General features: G+C 48.2%; 1 pseudogene; it reads left to right on the top strand.

Annotated features, from left to right (window-relative positions):
* The first annotated feature begins 5,248 nt into the window (after positions 1–5,248).
* The window catches only part of LOC141584371 (saoe class I histocompatibility antigen, A alpha chain-like), a 173,653-nt pseudogene continuing 167,083 nt past the window's right edge, over positions 5,249–11,818 (top strand).

Here is an 11,818-nt window from a genome sequence, read left to right as displayed (position 1 = left end):
TCATTAATTTAAAAAGAGAAGCTTATCACAGAATTAGAAAAAAAAATATTTTAAAATTTATATGGATCCAAAAAAGAGCTTGTATAGCCAGGAGAATCTTTTTTTTTTTTTTTTTTTTTTTTTGAGACGGAGTTTCGCTCTTGTTACCCAAGCTGGAGTGCAATGGCGCGATCTCGGCTCACCGCAACCTCCGCCTCCTGGGTTCAGGCAATTCTCCTACGTCAGCCTCCTGAGTAGCTGGGATTACAGGCACACGCCACCATGCCCAGCTAATTTTTAGTATTTTTAGTAGAGACGGGGTTTCACCATGTTGACCAGGATGGTCTCGATCTCTTGACCTCGTGATCCACCCGCCTCGGCCTCCCAAAGTGCTGGGATTACAGGCTTGAGCCACCGCGCCCGGCCCGCCAGGAGAATCTTAAACAAACAAACAAACAAACAAAACTGGAGGCATCAGGCTACCTGACTTAAAACTATACTACAAAGCTACAGTAACCAAAACAGCATGGTAATGCTACAAAAACATGCACATAGACTAATGGAACAGAATAGAGAAATCAGAAATAAGACTGCACATCTACAACCATTTGATCTTCAACAAACCTGACAAAAACAAGCAGTGGGGAAAGGATTCGCTATTTAAGAAATAGTGCTGAGAGAACTGGCTAGCCATATGCAGAAAATTGAAACTGGACCTCTTTCTTACACTTTACACAAAAATTAACTCAAGGTGGATTAAAGACTTAAATGTAAAACTCAAAACTATAAAACCCCTGGAAGAAAATCTAGGCAATACCATTCAGGACATAGGCATAGGCAAAGATTCTATGATGAAATTTGCAAAAGCAACTGCTACATAAGCAAAAATTAACAATGGGATCTCATAAAACAAAAGAGCTTCTGCACAGCAAGAGAAACTATCATCAGAGTGAACAGACATTCTACAGAATGGGAGAAAACATTTTCAACATATCTTTCAACATAGCCATCTGACAAAATTCTAATATTCGGAATCTACAAATAACTTAGGCAAAGTTACACGAGAAAAAAACCAACTTTATCAAAAAGTGGACAAAGGGACAAAGGATATGAACAGACACTTCTCAAAAGAAGACATACATGCAGCCAGCAAATATATATATATATATATATATATATATATATATATATATATATATATATATATATTTGAGACAGAGTTTCGCTCTTGTTACCCAGGCTGGAGTGCAATGGCGCGATCTCGGCTCACCACACCTACTGCCTCCTGGGTTCAAGCGATTCTCCTGTCTCAGCCTCCTGAGTACCTGGGATTACACTCCTGGCTAATCTTTGTATTTTTAGTAGAGACAGGGTTTCACTGTGTTTGGTCAGGCAGGTCTCGAATTCCTGGCCTCATGATCTGCCTGTCTCTGCCATCCAAAGTTCTGGGATTATAGGCGTGAGCCACCACGCTCTGCCCCGATGCTGTTCTAATGATAGTGAGTGGATTCTCATGAGATACAATGGTTTTATAAGGGGTTTTTTCCCCTTCACTCTGCATTTCTCTCTCCTACCACCACGTGAAGGATGGGTTTGCTTCCACTTCTGCCATGATTGTAAGTTTGCTGGGGCACCTTCTCAGCCATGCAGAACTGTGAGTCAATTAAAACCCTTTCCTTTATAAACAACTCAGTCTTAGATCTATTTCTTTACAGCACTGTGAGAACCAGCTAATACAACTTCTAACAGATAGTGTAATGACGACATAAGAGTTTCTGACTCCGGGTGTAGAATACAAAACTCACTGCGGCTTCTACTTTCTCTCTCTCTGTCTCTGGGATCATGAGCTCTGGGGAAAGCCAGCTGCTGTGCTGTAAGCTGCTCTGCAGGAAGGTCCATGTGGCTAAGAACTGAGGCCTTCTGGGACCAGACAACAAGAAACTAGGCCTTTTCCAACAGCCATGTGACTGAGCCATGTTTCATATGAATCCTCAGCCCCAGGGAAACACTCAGATGATGCAGCCCTTGACTGACAACTGGACTACAGCCTTGTGAGAGGATCTGAGCCATAAGCACTCAGGGAAACCTCTCCTAGATTCCTTACCATTGGAAACTGTGGGAGATGATGAATATTTGTTGTTTTGAGCTGCTAAATTTTACATATATTGTTATGCAATAGTAAATAACTGATTTTGACAAGAAAGTATGTAATATTACACATTGATTTGCATTTGTTCTAAATTTATCATCATCCTTATTATTTTTGAGACAGGGTCACTCTCTGTCACCCAGGCTGGAGTGCAGTGGCATGATCACCATGCACTGCCGTGTCGACCTCCTGGGCTCAAGGGATCCTGTGACCTCAGCCTTCTGAGTAGCTGGGACTACTGGCATGAACCACCATGCCTGGCTAATTTTCTAATTTTTGCTTGTAGAGATGGGGGTTTGACCATGTTTCCCAGGCTGATCTTAAACTTCTGGAGTCAACCAATCTGTCTTCCTCTGCTTTTCACAGTGCTAGGATTGCAGGCATGAGCCACCACACCAGGCCTAAATTAACTATAAGATATTAAACAGGTAACTTAGTTGTAAAAGGTAAGGAGAATTTCCATGGCTGAAGAGGACGTATTTTACTACCGTTCACAATGATTGCTCTACTCGAACTTCAATTTCCAATTGTGTCCCAATTAAATACAAAAGGAAGATCAACCCCTTGTCAGGCTGATTCTATGATGGCCCCCAACAACCACCTCCTGATTATTCACCTTCCCCCAGTTATTCAACCAACTCTAATGCAGGCACTGTTGTGAAGGGATTCAGCAGATATAATTAAGGTCATCAATTAGTTGACTTTAGGCTGGGTTTTTTCTGCTTGGAGTGTCCTAACCAGGTGAGCCTGGGAAAGGACTGGGTTCTTCCTGAGCATAGAGATTCACAGTGTGAGAGGGATTCAGCATGAGGGGTTTCCTCCACTGTGGGCTTTGAAAATGAAGGGGCTGTATAGGCAAGAATGCTGGTGGGCACCAGGAATTGAGCACAGCCCTCCCTGTTTTCTACCTTGACAGCCAACAAGGAACAGGGACCTCAGTCTTACGACTGCCAGAAACTGCATTCTGCCTCCTCTGTATAAGCCTGAAGGAGGACTCCAAATGAAAACACAACTTTGGAAAGCCCAGAACAGAGATTTCATCCACATCTTGCCCAGACTTCTGACTAAGGAACTATAAACAGCTCAATGGGTGTTGTTGGGCCAGGAGTGGTAGTGCACGCCTGTAATTGTAGCATTTGAGAAGCTGACACAGGAGGATCACTTGCAGCCAGCAGTTTGAGACCAGCCAGGATAATGTAGTGAGACACTTGTCTCTACATTTTTTTTTAATTAGCTGGGCATGGCGACACTTGCCTGCTGTCCTAGATGCTCTGAAGACTGAGGCAGTAGGGTCCCTTGAACCCAGGAGTTTGAGGTTGCAGTAACCCATGATCATGTGACTGCACTTCACCCTGATGACAGAGGGAGACTCTAGGTCTCTAAAAATAAATAAATCAACAATAAATGGGTGTTGTTTAAAGCCAATGTTTGCGATAATTTGTTACCCAGTCATAAAATTCATACATAGGCTCAAAAGACTCACAGAATAAATTAATTGATATGCACACTAGTTACATAAAATAAAATTTGTCATAACTTTGTCAGTGTTTTATATTTTGCAATTTTCTGTGGCCCATTTTAATACACTCATGTTTCAATCACTCAGTCAACAAAAATTAATTTAGTGCCTACATTGAACCAGGTATGCCCTCATATGTTTACATGCCTGACATTCTAGAAGCTTCACAATATCAAGGTGGAGCCACTGGAGTGTTTTACAGGGAGAAATGACACAATCTGACTCACAGTAGTGGGACCACCGTGGAAAGAACAGCCACATAGCAGGTAACAGGACAGTGCCAAAACCAGAATTCAGGAGTGACAGGGTGGTGTAGAATAAAGGGAGAGGAGGACCTGAGGGATGAGAGGGACAGAAGGAAGGGCTGGAGAAGTAGGAGGTGAGGAGAAGGAGCAGACGAAAGAATTCGAAAGCAGCCGAATTCTTAGATTTAAACACATTGTTTTACAGATTTTTAATACATCCATCTACAGAGCCTAGCAGGGTGTTCTTTGCAGTTGGGCTTTAATATCTTATGTAGGTCTGCCTAAAAACTAATTGTTGCTTATGTTAATCAGGTTTAAAAAATACTACGTGTTCCTATAAAATAAACACCCCACTTAGATGTGGACACTTCGTAAAAAACAGGCAGTGCATGAGCACTGGTGAGGGGCATTGTGACTGCATTGAACACTTGCGACTGTGAGGTGAATGAAGTCTGTACTGGCTCCTGGTTGCAACATACAGTAACACAGTGTGCTGCTTTGTACTGAGAGATGTCCTGGACTCACACAGAAACTCAGGTCTACGTATTGAAGCTAAATTTAAAATACAACATGCAGGATTCACAGATACATTGTTTGGGAAAATAAAACAGATTTGTGAGTCTTGTTGTAATGCTTTTAGACACATTCATATATCAAGGGGCCAAAGTCACATTTTTTACCAATTAGGTTTCTGATCATTCAGGAGTTATCAAGATTCTGCTACCCACCATAGTTAATAAACAGAAAGCAAACTAGTCCCTATGCTATTTCATGCTCTCAGGCAAAATTTTTCCAGATTTGAATAACAACAAAAAACCAAAAAATCCTGTTTCTACACCTCCATTCCCATGGCGAGCACACTATGGCAGGAAGTTTCCTGGGGTGAGTTTTCTTCTAGAAGAGTCCAGGGGGACAGGTAAGGAGCAGGAGGGAGGAAGTCCAGTTCAGGGACGGGGATGCAGGGATGAAAAGTGAAGGGAGAGGGACCCATGCTGAGGGTTTCTCTCTGGTTTCTCAGCAGCTCCTGGGCCAAGACTCAGGGAGACATTGAGACAGAGCGCTTGGCACAGGAGGAGCGGGGTCAGGGCGAAGTCCCAGGGCCCAGGCGTGGCTCTCAGGGTCTCAGGTCCGGAAGGCGGTGTGTGGATTGGGAGGCGCAGCGTTGGGGATTCCCCGTCTCCGCAGTTTCTCTTCCTCTCCCAACCTGTGTCAGGTCCTTCTTCCTGGATACTCATGACGCGGACCCAGTTCCCACTCCCATTGGGTGCCGGGTTTCTAGAGAAGCCAATCAGCGTCGCCGCGGTCCCGGTTCTAAAGTCCCCAGTCACCCACGCGGACTCAGATTCTCCCCAGACGCCGAGGATGGGGTCATGGCACCCCGAACCCTCCTCCTGCTGCTCTCGGGGTCCCTGGCCCTGACCCAGACCCGGGCGGGTGAGTGCGGGGTCGGGAGGGAAACGGTCTCTGCCGGGAGGAGCGAGGGGCCCGCCCGGCGGGGGCGCAGGACCCGGGGAGCCGCGCCGGGAGGAGGATCGGCGGGTCTCAGCCCCTCCTCGCCCCCAGGCTCCCACTCCCTGAGGTATTTCTACACCTCCGTGTCCCGGCCCGGCCGCGGGGAGCCCAGCTTCATCTCCGTGGGCTACGTGGACGACACGCAGTTCTTGCGGTTCGACAGCGACGCCGCGATTCCGAGGATGGAGCCGCGGGCGCCGTGGATGGAGCAGGAGGGGCCGGAGTATTGGGACCGGAACACGCGGAGAGCCAAGGCCCATGCACAGATTAACCGAGTGGACCTGCGGACCCTGCGCGGCTACTACAACCAGAGCGAGGCCGGTGAGTGACCCCGGCCCGGGGCGCAGGTCACGACCCCTCCCCATCCCGCACGGACGGCCCGGGTCGCCCCGAGTCTCTGCGTCCAAGATCCACCCGGATTCTGCGGGACCCGCCCAGCCCCTAGACCCGGGAGAAACTCGGGCGCCTTTACCGGGTTTCTTGTTCAGTTTAGGCCAAAATTCCAGCAGTTTGGCCGGGGGCGGGGCTCGGCGGGCGGGGCTGACCGCGTGGGCGGGGCCAGGGTCTCACACCATCCAGATTCTGTACGGCTGCGACCTGGGGCCAGACGGGCGCCTCCTCCGCGGGTATTACCAGCACGCCTACGACGGCAAGGACTACATCGCCCTGAACGAGGACCTGCGCTCCTGGACGGCCGCGGACACGGCGGCTCAGATCACCCAGCGCAAGTGGGAGGCGAACAATTGGGCTGAGAGAATGAGAGCCTACCTGGAGGGCGAGTGCCTGGAGTGGCTCCGCAGACACCTGGAGAACGGGAAGGAGACGCTGCAGCGCGCGGGTACCAGGGTCCAGCGGGAACCTCCCTGATCTCCTGTAGACCTCCCAGGCTGGCCTTGCAGAAGGAGGGGAGGAAAATGGGACCAACACTACAATATCGCCCTCCCTCCGGTTCTAAGGGAGAGGAATCCTCTTGGGTTTCCAGATCCTGTACCAGAGAGTGACTCTGAGGGCCTTCCTGCCCTGTTCTCTGATACAATTAAGGGTTGCGGTCTCTGAGGGAAAGGAGGGGAATCAATCCCTGGAATACTAGTCAGGGGTTCCCTGTGACCCCACAGCAGCGTAGGGCACCAGGATTTTTCCTCTTCTGTCTTGTCCTCTGTCTCACATTCAATGTGTGCGGGGGCCTGACTCCAGCTCCTCTGAGTCCCTCGGCCTCCACTCATATCAAGGCCAGAAGTCCTGGATCTCCCCTGAGACTAGAACTTTCCAAGGAAAAGGACATTATCCCAGGTGCCTGTGTTCAGGCTGGTGTCTGGGTTCTATGCTCCCTTCTCTACCCGAAGTGTCCTGTCCATTCTCAGGATGATCACATGGGTGCTGCAGGGGTGTCCCATAAGAGATGCAAAGTGCCTGAATTTTGTGACTCTTCTCTACAGAGCCCACCAAGACACACGTGACCTACCACCACATCTCTGACCATGAGGCCACCCTGAGGTGCTGGGCCCTCAGTTTCTACCCTGCGGAGATCACACTGACCTGGCAGCAGGATGATGAGGACCAGACCCAGAACATGGAGCTAATAGAGACCAGGCCCACGGGGGATGGAACCTTCCAGAAGTGGGCAGCTGTGGTGGTGCCTTCTGGAGAGGAGCAGAGATACACATGTCATGTGCAGCATGAAGGGCTGCCCGAGCCCCTCACCCTGAGATGGGGTAAGGAGGGGATGGGGTGTCATGTCTCTTAGGGAAAGCAGGAGCCCCTCTGCGGCCCTTCCACAGGGTCAAGGCTGGGGCCTGGGGGTCAGGGCCCCTCACCTTCCCCTGTTTTCCCAGAGCCGTCTTCCCAGCCCACCATCCCCATCGTGGGCATCATTGCTGCCCTGGCTAACCTTGGAGCTGTAGTCACTGGAGCTGTGGTCACCGCTGTGATGTGGAAGAAGAGCTCAGGTGAGGAAGGGGTGAGGAATGGGGTCTGAGATTTCTTGTCCCACTGAGGGTTCCAAGCCCCAGGTAGAAGTGTGCCCTGCCTGGTTACTGGGAAGCATCATCCACACTCATGAGCCGACCCAGCCTGGGCCCTGTGTGCCAGCACTTACTCTTGTGTAAAGCACCTGTGACAATGAAGGACAGATGTATCACCTTAATGATTGTGGTGATGGGGACCTGATCCCAGCAGTCACAGGTCACAAGGGAATGTCCCTGCTGGGGACAGTCCTTAGGAGGGCAGTTGGTCCAGCACCCACACCTGTTTTCCTTGTTTTTCCTGATCCTTCCATGAGTCTGCAGTCACACATTTCCGGAAACTTCTCTGGGATCCAAGACTAGGAGGTTCCTCTAGGGCCTCATGGCCCTGCCACCTTTCTGAGCCCTCACAGGACATTTTCTTCCCACAGATAAAAAAGGAGAAAGCTCTCAGGCTGCAAGTAAGTATGTATGCTGCAAGTAAGTATGAAGGAGGCTGATCCCTGAGATCATTGGGATATTGTGATTGGGAGCCCATGGGGAAGCTCATCCAGCCCACAGTTCCTCCTCTGGTGGCATTTCCTGTAGGCTCTGACCAGGTTCTGTTTTTGTTCTACCCTAGGCAGCTACAGGGCCCAGGGCTCTCATGTGTCTCTCACGGCTTGTAAAGGTGAGATCCTGGGGGGTGTGGTGGCTGATGTATGTGGGTTGTTAGGGGGAACAGTGAGAAGAGCTGTGTTTTGGGGTTTCTTTAACTTGGATGTATTGAGCTGGTGATGGGTTGTTTAAAGTGTGACTGATATAAATTTGTTAATGAATATTTTTTGTAGTGTGAGACAGCTGCCTTGTGTGGGACTGAGAGGCAAGATTTACCCACACCTTCCATTTGTGACTTCTAGAACCCTGACTTCTCTTACTGCAAAGGCGTCTGAATGTGTCTGTGTCCCTAGAGGCATAATGTGAGGAGGTGGGGAGACCAGCCCAGCCCCGTGTCCACCATGACCCCTTCCCCACACTGACCTGCCTTCCTTCTCCGATCACCTTTCCTGTTCCAGATATGTGAGGCTGGGACATCTCCATCTTTGTCGCTACTTCATGGTGCACTGAGCTGTAAGTTCTTACTTTCACATTAATATTCAAATCTGAATATAATTTACTTTTTCAAATTATTTCTGAGAGCTTGATGAGTTAATTAAAAGAGAAGATTCCTGAAATTCAAGAGACAAAATAAATGTAAGACCTGAGAACCTTCCACAGTCCATGTGTTTCTTGTGCTGATTTGTTGCAGGGGAGGGAGTAGATAGGGCTGTGCCCAGTGGGTGCTCAGGCCACTTTGGGCTTTATGTGGTCACTGCTTGGCTGGGTCATCTTTGTTGCTCCATTGTCCTTAGCCCTTCAATAGAGCCTTGCTTATTCCAACACAACCTGTGATCACAGGGACTTGGATGTCACCTATGGTGGTCTCTACACATAAACACTCTTGTGGTATCAGGAGACACATTTTCAGTCCCCTGTTCCTCTCACCCTCCTTCCAGGTTTCTTCCTGGACTGTATTTTCCGTCTTTTCCCCAACCTTCTTAAAACAGATTCAGATACTTCAGAGAGGAGGGCTCCCATTGTTTCTCATTGTAGGTAACTTTCTGTTGGAACTCTTTCTGCTCTCTCTCCTATTCATCCTGCCCTGAGTTGTAGTGATCCTAGTGCTGCCTCCGATCCAAGCTCATGGATTTATAAAGTAGAGTCTGACTTAGATTCGTATGTGGTTGGCAAATTGGAACCATAAGCCCAGGGTTATCTTTCCTGAAGAGAAAAATATGGTTGTGTGCTGCAGCTTCCAGGAGGGTTGGTGTGGGAGGAGGGAGGGAGGGAGGGCACACACGCAGCCCTGGTGAGAAAAGCTCTGGTAGCACTGATGTCAGTATGAGATGATGTTGTTCTGCAGCTGCCACAAAACAGTATTTGGCCTGAGGCTGTATTAATAAAGATACTGCCTTTAGAATAGGGAGGTGTCCTACAGTGATTCATTCAACTGACATTTGTTGTCTGCTAGGTATATGACTGTTTTCGCATTTAGAAAACATCATTAAAGTAAAAATAGAAAAATTTCCAGTCTTCCAATGTATATGTTCTAGATGCAAGCTTGTGCAATCTGTGGTTCACAGGCTGCATGTGGCCCAGGACAGCTACAGATGTGAGGATGTTTTTGCTTATCTGTGGTGGCAGATATCATAAAAACTATGCATGTACTTTTTTCTTTTTTTGATTTTTTTTTCTCCTCATCAGCTGTCATTAGTGTATTTTCTGTGTGGTTCAAGACAATTCTTCTTCCCATGTGGTCCAGGAAAGAAGACACCTCTGTAGGTAGATGATACATATAATATAAACAGAGTAATAGCAGAAAATGCTTGAGTGAGAAGGTGGCAAGTGCTGTGGGGCAGGTGATCAGAGTGTGGGCTGTGGGGACAGGGAGGCGGCTGCTGTGCTGGGTGGTCAGCATGGGCCTTGTTGCACATGTGACCTTTGAGTGAAGATTTGAGGGATGTGAGGAGCTGTCCACAAGGATGACTGGGAAAGCTCTTTTCAGGCAGGAAGCTTCAGTGCAGATGCACTAGGGCAGGGAAGTGTCTGTGTTCCTGGAAGGAGGAAGAGGCCAGAAGGGCTGGACAGAGAGAAACTGAAATGAGGTCAGAGGTGTGGCCAGAGCAGGGAGGCCTGGAGGGTGTGGGAAGGGTTTTGACCTTTGCTCTGAATGACATGGGGAGTTAGAGGACAGTTTTGAAAATTGGGACATGTTAGGAATTATCCTTTGAAAGCTTCTCTCTGGCTGCTGTGCTGAGAACAGAATTGAGAGGCGGGGGACAAGTGAGGCAGTAGGGAATCGGTGGGGAAGGAGCACAGTATTCCAGGGTGGATGGAGACGCTGGTTACCTTGACTGGGGTGTGAGCAGGGGAAATAGTGGGAAGAGATGGGATTCTAGATGAATTTGAAGATGGACTTCACAGCACTTGCTAATGAATTGTATTTGGTGTGAGAAAGAAGAATCAAGGACACCCACAGTGTTGGACTGAGTGAGTAGAAGGGTGGAGCTGCTGTCAGTGGAGACGGGGAGACTCTGGCAGGAGCACACGGAGGAGAGGGCATCGCAGGCGTTCAGTGGAGGAGACATCTACGAGGAGTGCAGGTGAGGGGCCCGGATGCCTCTGCAGCCACAGCTTCACCATCCAGTTACTCTCCTGCTTCCACCCGCCGTGTCTCAGAGCCAGAGCACTGATTCTCCCCTGGGCAGAAGAAAAAATAGTTGAGCCAAAAAGGCATAATATTAGAAAGCAGCAAATGACAATGTACAGACTTAAACCCAGTGAGGTCAACAATGACATTAAACATAATGGACTCACACACTCCAATGACAAGAGGAATAGTGCAGAGGGGGAAAACTAAGTCAATACATAAATAGCTGTAGGCCATTTACAAAACCTGTAATTTCAGCAGAGGGTACAGAAAAGCTGAAAGTAAAAGGTTAGGAAAGAAATACCAGACACACATTCATGAAAGCCACACAGAGTTGCAATTTGGAAAAATTACAGGACATGGATCTTGTGAGACACAAGAGTCCATGTAGACAGCTCACAATGCCTTTACTTTTTTTTTCAGACGGGGTCTGTTGTCCAGGCTGAAATGCATTGGTGATATCACACCTCACTGTCACCTCAAACTCCTGGGCTCAAGCAGTTCTCCTGCCTCAGCCCTCCGAGTAGCTAGGACTACAGGTGTGTGCCCCCACAGCTGTCTATAATGTCTAATTTTCTCATCTGATGCGGTGTGATCAAGGAAGCAATGTCATATCATGTATTCGACTTGCAGTAAGTATGCAAGAAATATCAGGGGAATGAAGAAATAAAACCAGTTACTAGTTCAAACCATGTCCACATTTACATTTGACAGATAAGGAACAACAGCTCAAACAAGTAAAGTAAAATAAACTGATTTACATCATCCAGAGCAGAAGCGAGAACACATTCCCTGTGCTAAAGCAATCAGAGCTCTACTGAGGTCATGGCAGGTATCATGAGTTGCAACTAGAATTGGAACTGATAAATTTAAAGATATACAAACAGAGTGTGCAAGGAATAACTGAATGCAGAGATAAAGGAAGTAAATGGATTTGTTTAAAAAATGGACAGAATCCTTCTTTTAAAGTGGCCTTATGTTGACCAAAGCATAAGGCCCACAGACCATGTCATTGGTGAGATGAAGTGTCAGGTGGGAAAGTGCCTGACTAAGTGCAGCTTCCAGACCCAAAGAAGACCTAAGAATCCTGGGAAACTTTCAGTTGTCGTATGGGGATTGCTGGGAGGGGTGAGTGGGGTGCTCCTGGCAAAACTCCCACAGTGCACAGGACAGCCCCACGCCACAAGGGACTCTCTGTCTCGAATTGTTAGTAGTGCTGCTGTG

Source organism: Saimiri boliviensis, chromosome 4 (assembly GCF_048565385.1).
Source record: "Saimiri boliviensis isolate mSaiBol1 chromosome 4, mSaiBol1.pri, whole genome shotgun sequence".
Lineage (NCBI taxonomy): Eukaryota > Metazoa > Chordata > Mammalia > Primates > Cebidae > Saimiri > Saimiri boliviensis.
Note: the sequence above shows the minus strand (reverse complement) of the source record. Positions and strands in the feature narration are given on the sequence as shown.